The sequence below is a fragment of the Solanum pennellii genome, chromosome 7 (assembly GCF_001406875.1).
Source record: "Solanum pennellii chromosome 7, SPENNV200".
Lineage (NCBI taxonomy): Eukaryota > Viridiplantae > Streptophyta > Magnoliopsida > Solanales > Solanaceae > Solanum > Solanum pennellii.
Genome location: NC_028643.1, coordinates 44,302,932 through 44,330,173, shown reverse-complemented (window position 1 = coordinate 44,330,173; position 27,242 = coordinate 44,302,932). Strand labels below are relative to the sequence as shown.

The following is a 27,242-nucleotide window of genomic DNA, read 5'->3' as shown; positions in this document are numbered from 1 at the left end:
AGGAGGGGTTTAGGAGTTTAAAAATAAAAATTTGAAGTTGAAAATATTTTTAAAAAGTAAAATTATTTTTTTGGGGAGTAGAGGGGGCTGGTTGGTGGTGGGTGGGTGGGGGTCAAGGATCAGGTAAAAAAAATAAAATTTTATTTGATTTTTTTTTAAAATTGTTGTTTTTCCCCTAAAAATGTAATTTAAAATTGGAGGAGAGTTTTGGAAAATGTTTTCTTAATTTTTGAAAGGAAGTCATTTTCCTTAATTTTGAGGAAAATGAGTTCATTTGGAAAACATTTTTCAAAACTTTTGTCCCAATCAAACATGAGAAAATTGAAATTTTTTTTCCAGAAAATGTTTTCCTTCATACCAAACACACTCTTAGTATAAGGGTCATCAAGGTAGTGCACAAGGCTCGTGTTGATGGTGATTCCTCACACCGAATACCTTTCTTACTTATTTAGCGGGGATTTTTGTGATCAATTATTGCATGCTCAAATTTCACTGTCTCGCAAGATCAAATCACTACACTATTTAGGCCTACAACAACACTAATTCTGGACAACGCTTTTAAGTTCCGAAGATACTTTTGGGGACGCTTTTAAAGCATAGCCTATATTTTTAACTTTTAGCTACAAAAATAATGATAATAGTTGTAAATTGTACTCTTTAAAGGTATTATCTACAATTTACATGCGTTGTTATTACATGATATAATTGGCAATAAATATTTAAATATAGGTCCAAATTTTTAAACTATATTATTTTTATAATTGTAAATACAACACTTAACAAATGTAACCTTAATGTTTTCACTAAAATATTATATTTCCTCCAAAAAATTTAATATCAAATTTATTTTCCCTCCAATTTTACTGGCCAAAAAATAATAATTAATAAAATATTAAAATTTGTTTTCTCAAAAATCTAAAAACATTTCGTCAATTTCCTCACTAAACAACACGTTTTTCTCTCAGTGAAGAACAATAGCTTTTCTGAAGAATTGATGAACAATAGTTTTTTCCTCACAGATTATCCGTCAAAATTGATCACAGATTCCTTGTGGAGGATTGAAGAGCTGAAGAACATGAATGTCCTCATAGATTCTTTGTTAAAGAGTTGTTTCATCGTATTTCACAGAAGAACAAAATGCTTCACACAAAACACGCCTCATGTCTTAAAGCTTTAGGGTTGTTGGAATAGGGTTTACAGGTAACAAATTCTACCTCTAAAAGTCATAAGTCACGATTTAGGGTTTTGATATTCTTATGTATTTTGAAAGTCTAAATTTTAACTTAGGGTTTTGATATTCTTGTGTTGTTGATACGAATTTTATTGATTTTAGAGAGTCTAGAAAGTTTTTTCATCTATTGAATCTTTAATTTACCAGCTGAAGCTAAGTCTTGTTTCTATGAAGAACTGAGTTGAAATTAAGTCGTCTTTCTCTGATGAACTGAAGAGCTGAAGCTGAAATTCCCTACAATTCTCTTCTCCCTGAAATCGATTTCTTGAAGCTTATGTAGCTACTCTACTAGTCATCTTGTCAGTTTATTGAATTTTTATTTTGTGTTTAGAAGAGGAGAATAAGAAGGAATCGATTACTTTGGGGTTGTTGTAATGGAAAAAATTACAAGTTATGACTGAAATTCCATAGTACGAGAAGAAAGTACCAAAAGTCGTGAACCTTAAGCATATTCAGGAGCTGATATAGTGGAAATTAGTACTCGGAAGAATCCGAGTGAGCTAGTATCTTCAGATTTCACTTTTTTTGGGCATCCTAGTGGTTAAAGTTTTATTAAGCCTGCACTTGTTGCTGTTTTTACTTATGTAGGTTGTTATGTAGCTAATTGATACTCAGTGTATCCTTTATATTATATGGGTATCTGACTGCTTGCGTTGCTTATCATATCATCACATGTACAGTGTATGTTTACGAGTCTTATGGGTGTCATATTGCATTTATTTCAACATTTGGGTTAATGTAGTGGGTTATTCTATCATATGATAACACGATCCCTTGTAGAACTGGAAAATAAGCGCATTGCGAGTTTTACCATTGTTTATGTTGCATGGCTTATCCTTCATTACATATTCAACAATTGGAGGTTTTACAAGGATGAGTAAGTAATTAATGTTTGTTAGCTAACCAAAGTTCTAATACAACTCATTTCATAATCTTATTGTCTTACATACTCATTTACCTCTTTTTCATTACTGTCTCTGCATTTTGAGGCTAAATGTGATTTAGAACTTTGATTTTAATGGAATAATGGTAATTGCTTGAGAGACGAGCAGTTATTTGTGGGTGCTTTAACTTGGTTAAATTAATGTGGTATCCTCATCTGCATATAGAAAAATAGAAACAATTGGAAAAAACAGAACTCTTTAGCAGTTCTTCTCATAAAAGCACATACTACTGCACACTTTCTTTCTAGGAACTTGAGTTTGTCATTTTAATGTGGTTTATGCAGATATATCCAACATCTGTAAGGTAAACTGGTATTGGAGTTTCAACTTTTGTGGGAAAAATAGGGGACATACTTTCTCTTAATATTGTTGTGCAATTGTTAAGACGGTGACATCACATGACTGCAATGATATGTTTCAAGCAGTTCTAGTTTTATGAGCAACTAGTGTTCTACTCATTTCATTAGAGACAAACGGAACGAAACTATATGATAGCCTTGCCATCTAAATGTTTAGACTTATTTAATTTTACATGTATTGACAGTATCAAAATAGGTGTGCATCATTCTCAGTTACTTAATGTAAGATTGGCATGAATCAGTGTAATGAAGTTTTGCTTGTATGAATAGTTGATCATGGTCAATGGTGATATGTTTGTATTGCGCTAGAGATAGATCCGTTAGTCATGTTCATGCGTTTCTCAAAGTTGCCCCTATTGTGTTATGTTATTCATTCTCCAATTGTATCTGATAGCTTGTTATTTCATGTTTTCTCTTATTAGTTGCAGTCTCCTTGTTCATGGGATCCTGATAAGAGGACGATGACAATTGATGCTCTTCAGCCTTGAATTATCAGGTATGTATTCCTTGGGAAAAACATTTTCTTATTTTTTTAGTCTGATAGACGATACAAATGTTACGGCTAGACGTAGGTGTATTCTCGAGTGCTTATACATTCTTACATCTACGCCTGATTCTCGAGTGTTGATAAACTATAGTGCACACTTTGAACCTGCGATTCTTATATTAATCGTTTTTTCTACATACTGTAGGAAGACGAACAAATAAGAACTAATCGTCTTGCACTGCTGAAGTAAATAACATACTTTCCAAGGGGATAGCCACAATAATAGCCATGGCGGGGAGATGAACTTTTTATCCCATCAATCAATTTTGCTGGATTAGGTCTCCATACATTTCAGAGGAGAACTAGTGAACAGGTGCACTCAACTAATGGCCATTTTTATCTTCCTTTGTCTACATTTTGACTGTCTTTCATTCTCGTACTTCAAACATAAAAGGGTTTATTTCTTGTTTGTGGAGCTTATTAATGATACTTGGTGATAAGTTAATTTCTTGGTTGGTGGAGTTGACCATGCAAATTATGGCACTACCTAAAATAAACATATGTATTTACCCAATACCAATTTATTCTCTACGAGTTGGATCTGAAATTTTATTTGCAACTTTGTAGATAGTTGAAACTGAAAGCTTATTGAAACCGATCCTTTTAGATGACGAAGTTCCAGGGAAGATAATTTTGTACATTAAATAACTTATAAGCACTACCACTTGGAGTAATGAAAAATAACTCTATTTTTGAGTCTGTCTGTGCTATAATGTAAATGTTTTATACATTTTAAGCACTCTGTTTAGAAACATACAGGTCACAGGATCCAAAAAAAGGCAAAGAGAAACATTTTGGGGAACTTTAACAAAATATAGAAGGTGTTACTAAAATTTGCCCTGCTGAGAGATGATGCTTTGGGATAGATCTTTTTTATCGAGAGTAACATGAAGCAATACATGTCTACAAGGAAATGGCTATGTTTATCAATTTTTTATGTGATAACTCCTCTTTTTATCCAATGCTCTTGATTTTTATGGTTTTGTTATTCGAAGATTATTGTCGTTCTAGCCACCTCAAATCCTTGATAAGTATTATCTTTCAGGATTATCTTTTAGAGAAGAAACATATTTGAACTGAATGATTGAAGAAAGTTCTTGGTTCTTGTGTCTTATTAGTGTAAAATGTATTCCCTCTTATCTTTGATATTCAGATCTGAAGGTCTACTCTTGTTCAATGGTTGTAGTGTTCTCCCTCGCTTTTGTTCCTATGTGGAATAAGGTTGTGTGTTTTTAGTTGTTGAAATTTCTTCAGTGCCTTGTCATTTTTCAATTGAGAGATCAGTTGTAGATATATACTCATAACTCTAAATAGGCCAAATAATATTTAGCTTACTCCTAGATCTTGATATATAGGTCACGGTAAAAGAAAGTACTTGTTGATGTCGGATGAGGACTTTATGAGGAAGAGAATTTTCAGGTCCCGGTGAACAGAATCACAAAAACTGTGTATCCTATTTTGTAGCATTTAAGGTAAGCGACTTTACATTATTTCTTGTTCAACCCTTCCTGTGCAATATTTCAAGTTTTTGAGATTCATAATTAATGTAGTTTTTGAATTTTCAGTTTTAGTTCGATATTATTTTGATATGAGGTGACATTGTTTATGCTATCTTTAAAATTTCATCATAACTTTTAAGGCGATTGATTTTCAAATTTTTTTCTTCAAGTTCAAAATTTTGTGATGAATATTTTGGAACTCCATTAAATATGTTGTGTTGTCATCCTAACTATTAATTATATGAATGATAGAATATTAGCGCTGGTTTAAAGTTCTAGTTATTTTTCGAATTCTTAAGTTAGTTTCTTATTCCTTTTGAATTTTACGCTTCAAGTTACCGAACCAAATCGCTGCTACATCTGACCTCCATAATGTTTTGATACTCACGGCCTGCTGTAACTATTTCTGTGATATATGAGGATTGTAGTGTGTTGTATTTTGCTGATGGAGCGGAATTTTGTGCATTATGTGTCGTGCTAAGTTCTACTTGTATTAGATTTTAGCATGTAGATGGTGGTCCTTTTTCTACATAGCCTCCTATAGTTAGATTTCTTAAACTATTAGTAGAATTGTGCAAGTTTGTTCGTAGTATGCATATTAGGCACTATTTTCTTTATCAACGGGGTACTGAACAAGGTTACCGTCATTTTGCATTTTGAGGCGAAAATCCCAAATAAATCATCTGCTTCTGAGGCACTTGAGAAAAGCTTTTGTCTAGCTGCTATATGCTAACAGGGTAAAATAGTGTTTGTCGGATTGTTAAAACATCGCCAAATGACATTGCTATCTGAATCATAGAGCAGAAAGTATTCTGTGTCCAGCATGGAAGCTGAAGCAATGGCTCGAGATGGATTGATAACAGAGATTTCTTGGCTTTCTACTTGCATAGTGATCCTTTCATAGGAGACTGCAACATATTTCAAAGCTATCTGCTCACAACTTCCAGAGCAGTCATCACATAAGTGTGATCAATCTTCCATCAAATGTTGTGGTGACAGTGGTCTTTCTCCAGACGACGAAATAGAGAACAAACTTCTTCTATCTAGACGTCGAGCAGAATACTCTGCTAGAACGCATGCTTTTCCCCAAAATCTTACTGCTGTCCATTTTACACAGAATGTATTGTTAGTAGGAATCTTTCAGTAATTGCATTCTATATGCATGCACGGGACATGTTCTCAAAGTTTATTTAATTTGAAATATATACCTCCATATTATTTATAAGCTGATTTTGTGTTTTATATCCACTTATTTATAGATAATTGTGATTATTGATTATATGCAATCCGAATTTATCGAAAGTGTTGTTAAATTATGGCTACAAAAATTCTACACAACATTGCAACTTCGAATGTGTGGCTTATTGTTTGTAAATTTTATCTTTGGAATAAGAAAAGTTATACTTCACAAATGTTGTTGTAGACGAGATATAAAAGGCTACACTTTTAAAGTGTAACTAATAACAACGCAAAGGTCACACTTTTAAGCGTAGTACAATCAAATAAATGTGTTGCTAATGAAATACTCAAAGTGTGGCCGTTTGGCTTTTTATAAAAGGCAACACTTTTTGCTAGTTTAGGGTACACTTTATCGGGGTGGCCGTAGGCCTAAAATAGTTGTAGTGAATTATGCCCATTTTTTAGGTACAAGTTCCATAAGACATTTGAGAGCAATCACAAGTCAATTTTGGATTTCCAGCATAGGTCCCATAACCTTAATTTTGATTGGATTACGGATTTATTTTGATTTTTGTATCTTAACATTTGTGTTGATGTTATGATCATTATTTTGATAGCATGGTGGCCATCGAATGTGATATATGAGGAAAAAGCTCCAGATCACCAGATTGAGAGCGCACGTTAACGAATTCGAGGCAGGCTATGATCTAGTTTTTTCTTGATTGTTCTTTATGAGATATTTTTTGTATTACTCGCATGAAAATTGCGATTCAAGCTCTTGTCTTTAAGATGTAACACTTCGAAAGTCTAAGACGTGTTCTACAGCCTATCATGACTGTCAACAGGTTTAGACACTGTTTTAAGGTCAATTTTAATGAATATATATAATTCAGGAAGTTTGGGAATCAAAAAGTCCAAGAACGTCCATGACGTCCGGAAACTAGTTGAATGAGGTGCTAGTGTGCTTTAGCCTATTCGACTAGATTTTAGGAGTCGGAAAATGATGAAAATTGGTGGAAGGGTGTTTAACACGTAATAGAGTTAGTTCATAGTCGAAACGTCCGGGCACGACTGCGCAAGGACCAACCAAGGGCCCTTGAGGAGGACCCTTGCAAAAATGGCTAAAAAACTGTCAAGAGACAGTGTCACCAACGAATGACACCAACCGGCCGTTGGTGAATCGACGGGGCATCGATGCCTCCATCAATGGTCACTTAGGAAAAATCATTGGATCCTTCAAATGACAAGTCTCTGAACTCATCGACGGAAGTGCAGCACAGAGGTGCACAATGCCCGTCGATGGGCACACGATCCGTCGATCGTGGTGTCGTCTGTGAGGACTGTTTTTGTTGCACGTTTTGAATTAATTCGTTTAATTAGTTGGCTTGTTAGGAGGTTAATTAGGGGTTAGGGGAGGTCTATTTATGTTATTTAACCACCTATGTAAAGTCCCTAAGCTAATTAGGCTAACCTAAACTCTCATAATTCCCAAACCCAAAATTCTCTTCCTTCTCTATTCTTTCTCTCTCTAGTTGAAGAGCTCCATTGAAGAGGAAGCTTGGAGTGGTTTCAAGGGCTGCAAAGGGTCGAATTTCTCCATCAATCTTCATAAATTAGTAAGTTATGGGATTCCTTTCACCTTTTAGACCTCTTTCCTCAAAGTGTTCCATCAAATTGATTTCAAAAGTTGAGTTTTCATGTGGGTCTCTTCTAATCTCGAAATTATGTTATGAATTGCTCTATTTATGTTTTCTTTTGATTTTATGAATATATTAACATATATTCCAACTTAACTATGTTTTTCTTGATGGATTGGTCTAGTTTGTAGAAGATGATCTATTCTCCTTAACCCTACGTTATGATCTTGATATGAATTATGCAATGTTTATTTAATTTAATTGGTTAGTGGTTGAATTACTACTAGATTATGATATTGTATCAATTATGAATAGATTAGGGTGAATTATAGTCCAATAATGTTAGTTCTTGAGTAATTGATCTAGATTATGACTTTGACCTATGCCTCTTGTCTTAAGCTATGAACTAGTGGTAAATTGTGATGCAGTGGTTCAATTAGCCTTGTTATTATGTTGGGTTGCTATATGATGATACTACACCCTAATTGGGTTGAGATAAGGGTTGATGGTAAGAGCTTGATGATGGATTATAAGGAGACTTGGTAAGTATTGTGATCCCTATTCTTTACTTTAATTAAGGTTAATTGTGAATAAGTAATGACGTTGTATTAGAGTATGTCTTGCAATAAGATTGATAGGGTTGGTATGATGTTGAATTTAAATGTCTTGACTATGGTTTATGAGATGTTGGCTAAGATGTAAATGTTATAAGGATGGTGATGATTTACCAATGTGCCTTATTATGAAGTGATATGTAAATGTACTAACCTCACTTATATGTATTGTAATGAAAGGACTATAATCATGCAATTATTATTGAGTTATGATGATGATGATTATAAAAGGGATAGACCCTATGACCTACATTAATATATGATGAGTAATAAAGGTATTAAAGATATTTCAAAAGGGACTCTAGCGTAGCACCGAGTGAACTAGAGTGAGGAGTGTCCCTTCTCACATAGGGAAGGTAGGATCACTAATGTACTCTTGAGATTGGAGACTATAATGCATGTAGAATAAAGAGGGTCCGAACTACATGTCCTAGTTCTTGAAATATGTTGCCCCCATAGGAATACTAGCTAGTGCATCCACGTATTTGCTATGTTCATGTTTTGGTTCTACCTTGGCAAGTAGTCCGCCTTCCTTTGGTGTAGGGTTCCATGGCACCATATTCCAGATTAGCTCATATGGTCTATGTCGGTTAAGGAAAGATGTTCCCAAAAGATAAAATGAATTAAAGGAATGAATTCTAACTAGGATAACCTAAGGGGTTTTGCTTAGTCTAGGTAGGGGTATGAGACTCTACCTAATCATTGCACTAGTTAGCCTTGAGGGAAGTCTTAGGAGGATGTTCTTATGTATGTATATGCATATAATGGTACATGACATGTATATGATGAACTTGCACATTGTTGATACTATATGATGATTGGTTTTACTTATGAATATGTGTTGGTCTACATTGTTAAAAAATGATGATATGTACTCTCAATGACATGCTATGAGATGTTGGAAGTTGGTCATGATTCTTGTTGGATTACTTGATTAAGTAAAGTTATGGAGCTTTTCTTGGTCATTGAACTTGTTAAATGAATAGGGATTCATGGGTAATTGTCTTTCTTTGTTATGTGCAAGGAACACTTATTCATGCTTGTGACTATTATAACTTCATGATAGAGTTGCTTTGACTATGTCTCCAATTATGTGAAATAAATGTTGACTTGAATAGACTTAGTATTGTTGGTCTTGTGAGGTACATGATTTAGACTAAATGAATATGTCTTATTGATTGATATGGTCTTTTTGAATGTGCATAAGACATTCAAAGGTAAAAATAACATGTTTTAATGAAATGTGCCTTTTTACCATGTTTTCATGATATGTGTGCATATGGTCTCATACTTAGTACAAGTGGTGTACTATCCCGAATTTCTCCCTTTTTCCCAAACATTTTAGGTTCTGGTCGTTGAAGGGTTTTGAGACGACTTTGAAGAAGACTTGGAATTCTCAATCATCCAAGTTGGGTAGGTCCTCAGTTTCTGAGGGCAATGCCACTATCAAGCTAATGAAGTTGTTTTAGTTTTAAGACTCTTGTGTTCTTTATTTTTCATTTGGATATATACTAAACATTGTATGACCTATATGTGGTCTTGTTATATTGATTTATGGGCTAGGCCCAAATTATTACAGTCTTGTTAGATGGTTATGAGATGAGACATGTTATTGAGACTATGTTGTATTTATATATATGTATGTGCAATAAAAGTAGAAAACTAAGTAATTTTCCTATACGAAGGGTCTATGTATACTCGATATACATATAATGTGTATGTAGAGGTCTATGTAAACCTCAATGTAGAAGTAATGAAAAGTTTTTAAAATTTCTGCATTTTAACCTATGAATGTAATGATGTAAGCTAAGAGGTTAGTCTTAGTCCTCAAAGAGGACGACGTCGCCGGTTATGTCTAGGGGGTGCTCCCTGGATGTGCTATAGGAATCCTTCCCTTTTGTTCCACTTTCTTAATTCTATTAAAATCTTTCGGTTAGCCTTGGGTGAAAGGATCCTTAGCTTAGGCTTGTTGCGCTTTGTTGTTGGCATAGTTGGTGTAGTAATTCTCTTTGGAGTTTCTATGAGGACTTAGTTTAGCTTGTCCTTTAGATTCCTTAGTATGAACTTTTGCTATCCTTTTTAGTTACTAGTTGCTTCTTTTAGTGATTGTTGTTATTTCGGTACCCTTTTGTTGGAACTTCAGACCTTTGTTGCATGTCGTAGTTGTAGGTTTGCATTAGCTCCACTTTGTTGTTGGGTAGTATGTTCATGGTAAGGCATCGATCCTTGAAGTATTCCTTAATTATTTGTTGAAATCCTCATTATTTATTTCATTTCATGATGTTAGTGAGCTTGTTATGCTATTGATGTTGAAAATGCTGGGGAATGTTTGGGCCCAAGGACTTAGTTGAGGACCATCTAGAGTTCAGGTTGGTTTCCTTTGCTTTAGGAGTGTGGTAGTATTGGTTGAGTTTATTCAGCTGGTTAATGCTATTGTTCGAATGTTTGATGAAATGTATTGTATTTAACACCTGATTTCAAATGTTTTGTGGCATAACCCTAGTTCATGCATTTGATTGATGGTAGTTGGGTTATTTTGTTGTATTTATAATGTTTATGTCTCTCTTTATCCATCATTATTCTCACTTCACTACAGTTTTCATAGATGTGATAGCACATTACTCGTGCTTCTAGGGTATTGGTTAGGCTTACCCATTGTGGGGTGTAGTAGGTGCCATTATGACCTGAGAAACAAGATCATGAAATTCTTTTGTAATGTTTTTACCTATTTCCACATTTGTTTATGATATGTTGCAAGAAATCTTGGACATCTTCAATGAAATAGACCTTTATATTAAGGTTATGTGAAATTTATCTTATTTATTATCCAAACCTAGAGCCAAATCATTCTTAAACATGTATGATAGATATAATGAAATTTTGATTAGAGGAAAGGGGAAAAACAACAAATCACTTACATAACTTAGGATACAGTTATAGGAAAAACTAAGGTTTCTTGTGAGGACATATAATGTAGCGTATTTTTCTTCTATACATCTGTTGGCTTGTGATAAGATTTCTTCCCCAAAATTTCTTGATCTTCACGCTGGTTATTAGTTTCTAATATCTTGGAAGTTCCATTTTCTTCACATCATCAGAAGCTCATTACCAAAAGAAATTATGCTAGTAAAATGCATGCAGTGAAAAGTGCACTAAAGGAAACAACAAAATGACAACGATACTCACTAGTCTTTACCACCATAATTTTGTATAAAATCATCCATACATACTCTTATTAGACACATAGAACTTTCAATCATTAAAATAAAGAATAACCCACCCACTACAATGCAACAAATTGAACCACTTATACTTTGTCAAATCTATAGCCCAAAAACAATTGTCCTAGGTTCGGAAACACAAACATTTTATGTTGTTATGTTTTTTGATCTTCAAGCCTGAGTATTGGATGATTTTCCATTCATAGTTCCCTTATTACAAATTGGAGAAATAAAAAAATTCAAACATGTTACTTCAAGTTCTTGATTTGGCAGAAGTCAACTAGGAAAGTTAATTAATACATAGAACATTTGAGAAAAAGCAAGAAAATGCATTTTTTATGCATATGTGAAACATATGTATGCTAATATATAACTTTATATAAAATAGTGTATTGAATGTTAAAGTAAAGCGGAAAAATGAGGTGCAAAAGAAGGGATGAAAACAAATTAATACCTAAGACAAACATCACAAACCTATAAGGATTCTCTTCTAATTTTAACAACTTTTAAGTTCACGGAATGAAAACTTGAGAGATTTTCATGAGTTTTTCTTAGATTCTCAAGAAGAAGTTAAAATTTATAGGTGAAAATAATTTTTTATTTTTCATCTTAAATTATAATTGAAACAAAAATAAGAATTGAAGATCTTCATTTCTTATTTTGCATTTTAGGAAGTAAAAAATAAGAAGTATGTTTTCAAGTGCTTACCAATTCTGAAATTTTGTGGGGTGCTAGAGGTTAATAGTGTAATAATAATAGAGATATGTTGGTCGTGGGTGCTGTGAATTCTGTTAGTTTGTATCATGGTTGTCCGCAATGGAACAATGACTAAACAAGGTAAAAGACAACACCCATGGTGGTGCTATGGCTGATTTTTATGGTGATTGTGGAGGAAAAGTTTGTTTGCTGATGGGTTTTTGTGAGGGAGGGGGGAGTGCAGACGATGGAGAAGAAGGGACAGTAGCAGCGGCTCCAAGGGTTATTTATTCTAGGGTTGACAGACTATTTAAACGATAATATAATTTATACATATAATTTATTATATAGGCTAAGTTTTATAACATTTAAAAATATCTGCCTATTTTTGTAGCATTGGTTTTTCAATTGTATTTACCAGTGATTAATTCAAAAATGTACCTAGTGTAGTGTCATATCAATAGATTAACATAACGAGCAAATAAAAGAGTAAATAAGATGAGAATACATGTGATATATTCAGATAATTGAAAAACATGTGTTGCAAATTCAATATGGGTGATTTTATTTTGCATTTGTTTCTTGGTGAAACCTTCAACTATTTGAGTAATTGGAATTCGTGCAACTCGGTGATTTTGGTACTTAGGGTTGCAAAGTAAGCAATATGCTCTTCAGAGTTGACATGAATAGTGGTATTACCACCCAATGAAATACACAACCTATCCAAACAGCCAACACTAGAATCACTGTTCCACAGCACCTTCACGGTCAACCTATGAGATATGCAAACCACCTTTTTCATCTATATCATGCAATATATTCAAAAAGATCTACTAATAAACAATGGAAATTTCTTTATCGTTCTCGGTGCCCTTTCCCTTGCCTTAGCTAAAGAAATCACCAACTCAATTGCCAAATTCCATTTTTTTTTCTTAAGTGAGAGCCTCATCTATATGCCACACTGCACCCATCATACTATTTCGTCCGGAAGAACCACATATCAGTCTATGCTAATTCAATCAACAAATCTAATGCTTCTTGACCACTATTAATAACTCAGTCAAGACACTATCAACGTCAACAAGTCCTGAAAATTTTCCTGATTACTTGGTCTTGATGAATATCCACAAAATTCAAAATTACACTCATTGTTTCTATCCTAACATGAATGTTTGAGGAATTACTCATCATTTTCAAGAACACCAAAAGCAATAATGTTATAAACTTTTATTCTTTTTATTTTTAATGAAGTTGTAATTTGATTAATAGTAAGAGTGGGCCCAGCCCGTTATATTTTTCTTTCTGCAACAGTCTGTTAGCTATAGACAAAAAAACAAATTAGGGGAGTTTTTTCCTTAATATTAGAGTAGAAGAAAAATGCATCACTCAGGAAAAACATTTCCAAGAGTTCATATGTATGCTGTTTTGGTGATAAATTGCAGTTATTGAACGTCTTGTTATTGTATGCTATTGCTAGATTAAACCTCAACCTATGTTGTTGAGCATTCTTCTTTTTAATAAGTAGTGTAGCTATGTTTTTTTTAAAAGAAACCTATTTAAAGCAATTGTCGGCTATTAACTGATGTAGCAACCGAAATACCTATTTTTTGTCAAAGGTTATTTTTGCGTTGTTGGTCTATTTTGGAATATAATTCTAATTTATGGTGACAAAAATTCACTAATTAATTTTTGTTAGTAAAGTAGATATATTTGTTTATCATAAATTCATGGTTTAAAGGTTAGCTATTAAAGTGTAATGCTAAGCTTTAAAGTTAGGGATATTGAGACTTTGCCCCGTCTAGAATAATTAACATCATTGAATAATATATTTGCATTGATTGAGGTCATTTGGGGCTGTTTGGTTGGTATTTATACGTGTGAGGTTGTGGAACTTTTCGTTAGGGAGGTAACTGAGACTTTAAGATTTAGTACTTGCTTTTCAAATTTACTTTGAAAATGTGTTTTATCTTTCATGAACCATGTGTTGGGACAAACATGTGCTTGAAATATTACTATATATTCTTTTATAAGTTATATATGGTGTAATATTCAATATCCTTCTTGATTATCATGGTATAGTTACTAGGAGCATAATAAGGCATACTTATGTTGTCGCAATATGTTAGGGTCTTGTACATGCTATCGTAGTATACTATGGGGAATTATATATGATGTCGTGAATTTGTTGGGGTGCGAGGAAAATCCCCTTCCCTGCCGTTTATAACAACCTTTGTGTGTGGATTGAGTTTGAGATATTAAGTGTCATGTTTAATTTAAGCAATTCGTTTGACTTATTGATCACTATATTATGAAATATATGTTTTGTGCATATCATTACATGTTTGTGTTATAGGTGTATTTTCTAACACTTGTTCCAGGGGTATTAAGGGAGCGGGTCGAGGATCTTACTGGGTTATATATAGCTCACTCTTTATCTGCATATCTATGCAAATACTATTGTAGAGAGAGACTAGTGGTTGGCGAGCTCTTTCACGTGGATTCTGCTGCTGAGGTGAGTCTTTATATGGTATTGAGGTAGTTTCTAGAGTTTTAGGTGGTTTGGAAGTAAAACGTCAAAGGACGACTAAGACGTTCAACGACTAAGTCACCTATGTGCCTCATATGTGGTTTTATATATTTATGTGTGATTCATGAGATTATAAGGTCATTATATGAGTTCTTATAGTGCATATAGGCAGTGTGTCAAGTTTTGTGAAGTTTGGAGGTCAAAAGTTCAAGAACGTCTATGACATTCGAAATGCTTGCCTTGAAACGACCTTGTGTGTCTATGCGTTTTTCGTCGAGTTTTACGTGTTCGCTTTGGATGAAGTTCATGTGAGAGGTACTAAAATCGTCTACAAGTATATTTAGGTTGGAAACCTCTGGGAAACATCCCCAAGGACCATCCAAGGGTCCTTGAGGAAGGACCCATGCTGGTGGCCAAAACTGCCTACGGCAGTCCCAACGGATGGCAAACGACGGTCAGTGGCGTGGTCGACGCCCCGTTGGTGGAGGGCGTTGTGTCTTAGGGCATCGTGTTTTACTTAGACTAGGGAGATAAGATCCCATTTTCCAGCCTCTGAACCCATCAATGGAGGAGTAGACAGTTCGTGGGTGGAGTGATGCCCCGTCGATGGGCAACCGTCGATTGGGTCTATGTCTCTGCGCAACTTACTGTTAAGTTCAAGGGGTGAAGTTGTAAATTCTCTCCACGTCCAAATAAAAGAAAGGGAAGTTACTTAGGGGTATTTTGGGTATTTTAAACATGTTTATAAGTCTTAAACACTTGAATATTTCATTTTTCAAAATTAAAACCCTAATTCCCTTAAAAATTCTCTAGAAATCCATTGGAGCCAAAACTCAAGGAAGGGATTGATTGGAGAATTGAGTGGATATACTTCATCAAATTGAAGGTGATCCTTTAATTTCTATTCATCAAGGATCCCATTTTCCAAAGAAGTTTCCTTAAGTTCTCAAAGATGAATTGTCCAATTTCATGATCTATCCATGTGTTCTTGCATTAAAGGTTTTGAAGCATTGTATTTTGACCGAATTGTTATTAATTTGAATATTTTAACTAAATTAGCGTATGAACCTATGTAATTGATGAACCCTAGTTTTTGATAACTTTATGGGTTAACTGGTTTGGACTTCATGCTTATGAATTCTAGTGTAATATTCTATGGGCTATTGATTGAGTGTAATAATTGTATTGAATTCATATCTAGGTTGTCTTAGATTGATGAATCTATGACCTAGTTTCATTGAGTATCAAAGTTTTTATATTGAATTGATGTTCATGGCAATGGGTAAGGGCCTTATGGTATTGAATTGGATGGTTTAGCATTGAATTGAAGTGTTGAGGATGGAAAGATGGTATGCTGCCCTAATTCCCTTTATTTTATGTTCATTATAATTCAATTATGTTGTGATTGGTATGATCCACTTATTTTGGCGGTGTTATGTGCTTTACTGCAATTGATGTGGCCTTGTTGGCGTTAGTTTATGTATTATGATGATCATGGACTTGTCGGCAACTACTTGAAGTATTTTGAAGATTTGTGTTGTCGATTATGTGAAGTTGGATAAAATCTATCTACCTTATAAGTAATGTGAAAGTATATGTGTTCTTCTACTGATGCTATTTAGGTGATCATGTTAGACTATGACTATATCTTTATGAGTATTATCTTAGTGTTGATGCATGGTTATTCCTACTTGACTATATGAGTCTATGATGGTCATATTGATGATGTTATGGTAGTGTATAGGATAACTTAAATATGATAAAGCTTATTTCTTTGTGCTTTAAGAATGACCTGTAATATGTATTAAGCGAAGTATGTTGTGTCTTGTCTTGGTTGACTTGTATTCCTTACTTGATGCATGTATGAATGTGAATATGAGATGTCTTGACTTAGTATGCTAAATCCTCTAAGTCTTTTATGTATGAATGACATGAGACCTTAAATGATGTTAAGAGAGACCTCTATGTGAAACCTTGAACCTAGTGGTAAGGTTATGGATGTTGAAGTCGAAAGCCGTAATGGTATCCTTCAAGTAAAGGAATGATAAACTTAAGGTTGGTTGACTGGAACGACATCATATCAAACCATAGGAAAGTCATCATGAGCTTCTTGTCGCCATTGTAAGGTAGCTCTAGTAGACCTCTTTGGTAGGGTCAATATGATTGGGTTATGAACTAGATATGGAACCCCTTTATATGAACCTTTTAAGTAAATTACTCTATGAGAACCAAGTCTAGCACTGAGTGAGTATGGTAAGGGAAGTATATCTAGTTAAAGGATGAGATTAGAATACAAAGCACACCTTTCATATTCCTTAACAATGTGCATGCATTGGTTATGTCCAAGTTCTACCATTGGCAAGTAGAATACCCTCATCGGAGTAGGTTAGAACTCCGGATTCCATGGCTTGCCATCATGGTCTATGTCGGTTATTTCCTATTCTCATCATATGAGTTACCTACTAGCATAAGAGAAGTTCTATGAAGTTTAGGTGGTGGTATGGGATGCTATTTAGACATTGCACAATAGGCTTTGAAGGTGTTGGTTAGAGTCCCTAGGTATTTTCCAAGACCATTATTTGAATTTCTTTATGTGATGAACGAGTCTCAAATGAACTAATGAATGTAATGACTTAAGTAAATAAAGTATGTCCAACGAATAAGTACTTACCTAGAGTAGTTAAGGGTTGTGTAGTTAAGGTGTGAAGGGTTCATAGGAATGGTCACTTCGTATCTTACCTAGATAAGTCTTAAGAATGACTCTAGTTAAGGAAGATACTTGATTATGTGGACATGATCTAAGCCTTAGGTAGTCTTAAGGATTATTTAGGTAATCTTGAAGAGATCTATCATAGACGTTATCTTCCTGATTTATTTAAGTAAGTCTTTTGATAGCCTTTGGAAAGAGAATGTCATATTTATGCGTTTGGTATCTTGTAAGTGTGTGTTGATCTCATTATAGGTGGTCTTGAGGATCATTTAGGGCTGCCTAGAGAGGTTGTATGGGCGTTCTCTCTTTGTCTTACTTAAGTGAGTCTTTGGATAGATTTTAGTGAGGGGATTGCATGCTAGAAGATGTCTAAAGTGAAGCTAAGAAAACTTCATTGTAACAGTGAAGGGGTTCATTGTACATTGAAGTGGGTTACTGTAATGTGACTCCTAAAAATGTGAGAAATGATATAAGTGATTTCTTATGTGTTTCCAAGTTGCTAAATGTTATTCTTATGATTTTGATATGATGTTTAAACGGAAAGAGCATGTTTCTAATAAAATGTTCGTTTTCATGATTTTATGTATAAAGCCATACTTAGTACAAGTATTTGTACTAACTCCATACATTTTTTTATCTCTAACGGTGTAGGTAAAAGGTAAGAAGGATCGTGAAGGAAAAATTAGATTCTAGAGTCGTTCAAACGAAGTGAAGTATGTCCTCAATTTACTCGAGGGATACATATATGTGTTTTATTTCAAATTGCTGAAATGGACTCTCTATATTTTGAAATATGAGCTGTGTCCCAAGTATTCTCATGTCTAAGCTTTGATGAGATTGAGATTTAGTATTTCCTGTGATTTCTAATGAAAGATGTTATTAAAGATCTAATGTCTTGTGAAAAGTTTTCATTCCGCACTACTTTTCATTATGCATATGCTATGAACGATACGAAAAGGGCTTGTACAATACCTCCGAGAGGTCAAGTACGCATATCGCAATCCAAGATTGGCCCTATGTTCTAGGGTGTGGTCTTGGGTCCTGACAAACTTGGTATCTGAGCCAGGTTATGAAAGTAGTCTTATGAATAAAAAAGTGTCCTCTATTCACATCTAGTAGAGTCTTGACCATCGGTGTTAGTCGCGACACATCTATGGGCGAGAGGCTATAAAGATGATAGATTGTCCCTTCTTTTCTATTCCTATGTCGTGACGTAAAGTAAAAGTTATGAGTACTCTTTTCTTATGGTTTTCCTTGTGTTTCTAGGAAGGTGAATATGAGAAGGACACCTGCTATGAGAGTTGAGGAGAATGATGTACATGAGGAGGTTCCTCCTCAAGTTAAGAAAGTTGAGAAAGTTTTACAAGGTGATCAAGTCCGTATTGGAGGTCAAGGTAATGATGTTCCGGTGGTTCCCCCGGAATTAAGTAATAGTGATATTAGAGAGGCTTTGTATGCTTTAGCCCGAGCCGTGACTACTCAGGTGAATATGAGTATGGTTCCTAGGATGAATGTTGTGGAGAGTACTATGACGTCTAGGTTGAGAGACTTTGTGAGGATGAATCCTCCTATCATTCTTGGCTCTAAGGTGGGAGAGGATTCCCAAGAGTTTCTAAATGGTGTGTACAAGGTGTTGAGAACTATGGGTGTTACATTCTCAAGTGTGGTACACTTAATGGAAGGATAATAGGTCGGTGGAGTCGGGTCCTATTGAGTAGGAATAATTTGATGAAGCTTTTATTGGAAAGTACTTCCCCCGTGAGAGGAGGGAAGTTAAGGTAGAGGAGTTTATCAAGCTCAAGAAAGGCAATATGAGTGTTGAGGAATACTTTTTGAAGTTCTCAATGTTATCTAGATATTCCCCATCCCTTGTGTCTAATCCGAGGGATGAGATGAGTCGATTTATGATCGAGGTCGCCGATCTAGAAAGGGAGGAATGTCGTACGACCATGCTACATGATGATATGACCCTACTAGACTCATGGTGTATGCCCAATCAATTGAAGATTCCAAACTTAAGAGGATGTCTAGAAACTTGAATAGAAGTGGTTCTAGTGAACAAGATCAAACTAGGTTCGAAAAGAGTGCTCAAGGCCAAGAAGAACCTAGGAGTGCTAAGGTGAAATTGGAGAAAGGAGGTGGTTCTCAAAATGGAAAAACCTACATGTGTCACTTGTGGAAAACAACACTATGGGAAATGTCTAGCCGGTATTAGTGGTTGCTATAGTTGTGGGAAGGATGATCATAAGGTAAGCGTTTTTCCTACCATTACGGATAGAGAAAGAGAGGGTAAAAAAGTTGCTCCTAATGTTCCAAAAGATGATGCTCCAAATAAGAGGCGTTTCTATGCACTTCGAACTAAAGGAGCAAAGCCGAATGAGGAGGATAATGATGGTAAGTCCTTGTATATCTTTAGTGGTATGAGTTCCTTCTAAGTGGGGGAGTATGGTGAGTTTTGATTGTTTGTTTAATCTTTCCTATTCAACTCAAGCTTGAGAGCAGAAAGTCATAGAAGTAAGTTGCATGTGCATTATTTTTAGGGGTCTTCTTGAAATTTAATTTCATTGGTTCCTTGAATTGTCTATTTTATGAAGTTATGATTATGTTGCAAAATGTGTTAATGTGGTTTTATATTGCATAGTAGCATGTTTCCATCATAAATTGCCTAAAAGTTACATTTTTGAAAAATGTTGAAAAATTCATTGTAATACATGCCTGCTCAGTGTAAAATTTTTGCAAAATTTACTAATTGATTCTTTGGTCCAAAATTGGTTTAATGTGGTTAGAATTATTGTATATGAGAATGATACTAAATGTAAAATATGTTTTCGTTATTTGGAATGAAACATGTGAGTTTTATAGCGTGATGAGTTATAATATTTATTCTTGTTTCTTGTTGTATGGTGATCCTCTAGATTATGTGAAATTGATGTTTCCTTAGATGTATAATGTGTTATATGGTATGGTCATGAGTTGAAAATTGAATCTTTATTCTTGGAAGTTTCGGAGAGTTGCAAGTGTCATTCGAGGACGAATGTTGTCCAAGTGGGGGAGATTGTAATACCTCGGAAATGAATTATGTGAAGCTAGATCCTAACATGTTTGTCATGATGTTCTAAGGTCATAAAAAGGTATATAATGTGGTATTGAGTAAGTTTCTAGAGTTTTAGGTTGTTTTGAAGTGAAACGTCAAGGGGCGATTAAGACTTTCGACGACTAAGTCCCTATGTACCTCATAGGTGGTTTTATGTGATTCATGAGGTTATAAGGTCATTATATGAGTTACTATAGTGTATATAGTCAGTGTGTCAAGTTTCGTCAAGTTTGGAGGTCAAACGTTCAAGAATGTCCATAACTTTCGAAAGGTTTGCCTTGAAACGACCATGTGTGTCTATGCGTGTTTCATTGAGTTTAACATGTTCGTTTTGGATTAAATTCATGTGAGAGGTCCTAAAATCGTCTACGAGCAGATTTGGGTTGGAAACTTTTGGGCAAACATCCCCAAGGATCATCCAAGGGTCCTTGAGGAAGGACCCATGTTGGTGGCCAAAACTGCCTAAGACAGTCCCACGTACGGATGACAAACGACGACCAGTGGCCTGGTCGACGCCCTGTATCCCATTTTCCAGCCTCTAAACCCATCGGTGGAGGACAGGACGGTCCGTGGGTGGACTGAGTCCCCGTCGATGAGCAACTGTCGTTTGGGTCTGTTTCTCTAAGCAATTTCTTCAAAAGTTCAAGGGGTGAAGTTGTAAATTCACCCCACGTCCAAATAAGAGAATGGGAAGTTACCTAGGGGTATTTTGGGTATTTTAAAAACATGTTTATTCGTCTTTATTCATTATTCAAAATCAATATCCAAATTCCCTAAAAAATTCTTTAGAACTTCATTTGAGCCAAAACTCAAGGAAGTGTTTGGATTGGAGAATTGAGTGGAGGTTCTTCATAAAATTGAAGGGTTATCTTCACTAAGGTATGGTTTTTGATACTTTAAACTCTATTCATCAAGGACCCAACTTTCAAAAAAGTTTTCAAGATGAATTGTCCAATTTCGTGATCTATCCATGGGTTCTTACATTAAAGGTGTTAAAGCATTGTATATTTATTGAATTGTTATTAATTTGATGATTTTAACTCAATTGACATATGAACCCATGTAATTATGAACCCTAGTTTTTGACTACTTTATGGATTAAGTGATTTGGACTTAATGCTTACGAATTCTAGTGTAATTTTCTATGGGCTATTGATTGATGTAATAATTGTGTTGAATTGATATCTAGGTTGTATTAGATTAATGAATCTATATTGAAGTGACCTAGTTTCATTGAGTATTACAATTTTTATATTGAATTGATGTTCATGGCCATGAGTAAGGGCCTTATGGTATTGAATTGGATGGTTTAGCATTGGATTGAAATGTTGAGGATGGAGTGGTGGTACGCTTCCTTAATTCCATTTATTTTATGTTTATTAGACTTCAATTATGTAGTGAGTTGTATGTCCCACTTATAGTGGTGGTGTTATATGCTTTACTTGGAATTGATGTGTAGTTGATTATGTGATGTTGTTGGCAACTACTTGAAGTATTTTGATGATTTGTGTAGTTGATTATGTGATGTTGGATAACATCTATCTACATGAAAGGTAATGTGAAAGTAGATGTGTTCTTGTATTGATGCTATTTAGGTGATCATGTTAGACTATGACTATGTCTTTATGTGTATAGTCTTAGGGTTGATGCATGGTTATTAGTACTTGACTATATGAGTCTATGATGGTCATATTTATGATGTTATGTTAGTGTACATGATGACTTAAATATGATAATGGTTATTTCTATGTGCCTCTAGAATGACATGTAATATGTGTTAAAGTGAAGTATGTTGTGTCTTGTCTTGGTTGACTCGTGCCCTTACTTGATGCATGTATGAATGTGAATATGAGATGTCTTGGCTTAGGATTCTAAAGCCTCTTAGTATTGTATGTATGAATGACATGAGACCTTAAATGTTGTTAAGAGAGTCCTTTATGTGAAACCTTGAACCTAGTGGTAAGGTTATGTATGTTGAAGTCGAAAGTCGTAATGGTATCCTTCAAGTAAAGGAATGATAGACTTAAGGTTGGTTGGCTGGAAGACATCATATCATACCTTAGGAAATTCATTATGAGGTTCTTGACCTCTTTGGTAGGGTAAATGTGATTGGGTTATGAACTAGATATGAAACCCTTTTATATGAACCTTTAATGTAAATTACTCTATGAGAACCAAGACTTGCACCGAGTGAGTCTTGTAAGGGAAGTAGTTCTAGTTAAAGGCTGAGACTGAAATACAAAGAACGCCCTTCATATTTCTTAACCATGTGCCTACATGGGATGTGTCCAAGTTATACCATTGGCAAGTAGAACACCCTCATCGGAGTAGGTTAGAACTCCGGATTCCATTTCTAGCTATCATGTTCTATGTCGGTTAGTGCCTATTCTCATCATATGGGATACCTACTAGCATTACAGAAGTTCTATGAAGTATAGGAGGTAGTGTGGGACGCTATCTAGACATTACACAATATGCTTTGAAGGTGTTAGTTAGAGTCCCTAGGTCTTGTCCAATACCATTACTTGAATGTCTTTATGTGATGAATAAGTCTTAAATGAACTAATGAATGTAATGAGTTAAGTGAAGAAAGTATGTTAAATGAATAACTACGTACCTAGAGTAATTAAGGGTTGTCTAGTTAAGGTGTGTAGGGGGCATAGGGATGGTCACTTCGTATCTTACCTGGATAGGTCTTAAGAATGACTCTAGATAAGGAAAATGGTTATGTAGACATGATCTAAGCCTTACGTAGTCTTTAGGATTATTTTTATAATCTTGAAGAGGTCAATCATGGAGGTTATCTTCTTGATTTACTTAAGTAAGTCTTTTGATAGTCTTTGGAAGGAGAATGTCATATTTATGTGTGTGGTTTCTAGTAAATGTGTGTTGATCTCATTATAGGTGTTCTTGAGGATCATTTAGATGTGCCTATAGAGGTTGTATGGGCGGTCCCTCTTTGTCTTACTTAAGTAAGTCTTAGGATAGTTTTTAGTGAGGGGATTGCATGCTAGAAGGTGTCTAAAGTGAAGATAAGAAAACTTCACTTTAACAGTGAAGGGGTTCACCGTACATTGAAGTGGTTACTGTAATGTGACTCCTAAAAATGTGATAATTGTTCTAAATGATTTCTTATGTGTTTCCAAGTTGCTAAATGTTATTTTTATGATTTTGATATGATTTTTAAATGAAAAAGAGCATGTTTCTAAACAAATGTCCGTTTTCATGATTTTATGCATAAAGCTATACTTAGTACAAGTATTTGTACTAACTCCATACATTTGTTTATCTCTAAAGGTTGAAGGTAAAAGGTGAGAATGATCGTGAAGGAAATCTTGGATTCTAGAGTCGTTCAAGCGAAGTGAAGTATGTCCTCAATTGACTCGAGGGCACACATATATGTCTTTTATTTCAAAGTATTGTAATAGACTAAGTATTTCTATTTTTTTAAGTATGGGCCGTGTCCCGAGTATTATCATGTCTAAGCTTTGATGAGATTGAGACTTAGTATTTTCTATGATTTATAATGAAAGATGTTATTAAATATATTCTAATGTTTTGTGATAAAATTTAATTCCGCACTACTTTTCGTTATGTATATGCGTTGAACGATTTGAAAAAGTCTTGTACAAGACCTCCAAGAGGTCAAGTACGCATGTCGCAATCCGAGATCGGCCCTATCTTCTAGGGTGTGTTCTCGGGTCGTGATATGATTGTTGAACTCATGCAGCTCAAATATATGGTCCATGGTCTTATTATTTAATATGTGCTAGAGAAGTATTACTTAAGGGATGTTTTCTTTTCATAAATCGATATACGATTTTGGTAGGATACTTATTTCTATTTGATAAGCATTGAAGAGTTTTCGCATAGTACATTTCTTATCTTTGTGCTTAAATGTCGCTAACATAGGTAGACCATAGGTGTAACATGAAAAATAAGACTCGAAGAGGCCCCATACAAGACATTTAGCATACATCTTACAAGATAATTAAATTCAAGAAATTTAAAAGACAACTTCAAAACATATTGTTTTATAAAACAAAACGGAAGACTAATAATGTCTCAAAGACATCTAGTACATAAAACGTAATCGAGAAGTAACCCGTACGTCAAGTTCAAAACTGAAATATCAAGACATAATCAAATAAATTCTTTCCCTTCGCAGGATGAGGACTTACCAATCTTCAATCCTATACTGATAGATCATTAGCTGCAGAAATACAAATCTAGAACGCCGGGCCCTACATATTGGGAAATGTAGGAAACAATATATGTTACTAAAAAAATCAATCACTTATGATATCAATGCATAAAAATATTAACTCATGACAAAAATGACATTTTCATTATATGCAATGACCAAGCTAAACCATGAAATAAAAAAGTTACAAAACAAAAGCCATAAAAAAACAACTTTAATGAAAGCTAACGTCTTTTAAAATATTCATGAGTTACTTCAAAAAGTAACTTTGTTCATTAATTATTGTGGGAGATTTTCCTTTAGCCGGCATGTGAGACCACTTGAACTATTTTCATGGAATTCGGTGTGGGGTGTATCCTACTTATAAAGGTAAGACCATGAACTTCTAGCTTATGATGGTGCATTGTTTATGGCACATGGGTAATCACAAGAAGACACTTGGTGCGACCCTTTTGGAAGGATACTACCACTTAAAGAAGAAATCTAATTTAATACTTGCTACATTTAAAAGAGATTAACGAAGGAATATTTATTATAACCTAGTAGAGAAATTAGGTTGATATAAAAATGGTTAAGGATGTGTTGGCCCTGGTTCCTCCTTGGACATGTGCACCTCAGCTTATGCCAAAAGCATAAGTTGAGGATGGCTAATGCAGTAAACAACCTTTTCATGGCCCTCACCCAACGTTGGGTATTGTTTACTTTGACTCATGGCAAAGCCATGAGTTGAGGGTGGCTATTTTGAGGAATGCTCTGGAAAGTGGGGTTGAAAGAACAAAGATAGAGAAACAACACAAGTTAAGTGACTTAAGAACAAGTTGAAATGAATGTGAAATAAAAAATATAATATATACAAGAAAAAAAAGAAAAGAAAAGATTCACTTACACAAATGAAGAAAGAAGGGAAAATAGCGAGGTGATAGAATATAAGAAAAAGGCCGGAATAAAATGATGAAAAGGTAATACGCTCAACCGATATGTCAAGGAGGGAAACAAGTCACTAAAGTATACCTAAATATACGCTACCTGACCTTGAGCCTATGTTACAAGCCAAGAAAGTCCTATCGTGATCCAAAGAGTTGTATGGCGAACTTAAAGCAGTGAAAATAAGGGCAAGCTTATGGAAATATGTATGAATGAGTTGTGAATTTGTTCTGAGAGTGAGTGTTGAAAAGTAATCCTTATACTCAAACTGAAATCATTGTGTGAAAAATGAGGATGTTGTTTTGAAGTGAGGACACTAGTAGCAATACCGGAAATATTAGCACCTCGGTGAGAAATTGAAGAGGATAGGTGTCAGTGCGTGGTGAGTCTGTGTCATGGTCTGGTTCCACATAATTCAAGCCTAATAGTGATAACATGCATAAAGATTATGAGAATGATCGGGATTGATAGACAAATGATTGCAAAAGCTAAAATATGGATACTCTTGTACAAAGATTTTGTAGTAAGTCATAGCGCCTCGCTTGAGGACAAACAACGAATTTAAGTTGAGGGTGTTGATGTACTCGTGGTTTCATGGTATTTTTAATGCTTTTTCCTTAAGTTTAGTGTGTGTCCAAAAGCCCTTTTGTATTGATTTTTATGTAAGTTTCTCCTTATTTGCAGGAAATCTGTCCAAAGATGAACGCGGAAATTTTTGAGCGAGAAATGCAGAAGAAAACACCTACGGAGCTTATGACGGTCCGTCGAGCTTGTGATGGTCCGTAGGTGTCATCGTAGTGAGGAGAGAAGCTGCTGAAGAAAGATGGGGATGTCTGACCTAGTGTGGGATTATGGAAGTCCACGACGGACCGTCATAGCCACAACGGTCCGTCCTGCTGGTTCGTCGTAATGATCAGAGAGTAGTCCAGTACCCAAATTCCAAGAAGTTAAAGTATTATGGAACGGAGACCCTCGATGGACCATCGTTCTTGGAACGGTTTGTCATACCTATTCGTTGAGGGTAATGAAGAAAGCAGTAGAAGAATTTGTGAAGTATGGGACCACGGAGGCCATGACAACCTGTCGTGACCACGACGGTCCATCACGAGGTCCGTCGACTCAGACGCGTTTTGACAGATTTTCAGCAATTAGAATCCTTCTTTTATTAGGTTTTTGTTTTTATTATAAATAGTTCAAAAAACCTCGTTTTGGGGGTTAGACATTTTGATAGTTAGACTTTTGGATAATCTTTAGATCTGCTGTTCAAGTATTGAAGGATTATTTCAGCAATTGTTACACTTTTTCTGGAATTGATTGTTGGTGCTTTTGTTGATTAATAAAGTGAATTTCTGGATTTTATTCTTTCTCTTTAAAGTAAGTGCATGAATTCTTATATTAAATATTTGAATAGTGTGATTATGACCATGGGTAACTAAACTCCATAACTAGGGTTGTGGGAACCATGGTTGAATAGTAAGGTAAAATCTAACTAAAATAGCAATTCTAGAATGGTGTCTTGCATATATTGATAACGCTTTTGTTTAGAAGTCTTTTCAATGGATTGAAAACATTAGAACTCACCTTAATTCTACTTGCCGGACCAAGGAGGTAGATAATAGGAAAATAATTATCAACATAGATTTAATGTACACTATCTAATAGGCTAGTGTCGATTGGTACGAAGTAATAACTTAGTCAAATATCGAATACAATGCTTAATATGAGGTAAAGGTAAGGGTTAGTATAGCAACACACGTAGCCGGACCAAGGTGCGGAGTGAAATTTTCTAGATGCCGGACCAAGGATTTAGAGATACATAACTTAACACTTTACATGAAAAATACTAGGAAAGAATT

The 27,242-nt window shown here is 34.8% G+C and overlaps 1 long non-coding RNA gene across 4 annotated transcripts; it reads left to right on the top strand.

Annotated features, from left to right (window-relative positions):
* Positions 1–909: 909 nt before the first annotated feature.
* On the top strand, positions 910–5,822 carry LOC107024502. Of its 4 annotated transcripts, none has more exons than XR_001457362.2 (5): positions 910–1,200; positions 2,957–3,030; positions 3,227–3,394; positions 4,437–4,553; positions 5,385–5,822. It is a non-coding gene; the product is annotated as an uncharacterized LOC107024502 (long non-coding RNA). The 4 variants fall into 4 exon arrangements; XR_001457361.2 differs by having other exon boundaries at positions 5,380–5,822; XR_003579149.1 differs by having other exon boundaries at positions 5,242–5,822.
* The last annotated feature ends 21,420 nt before the right edge of the window (positions 5,823–27,242 follow it).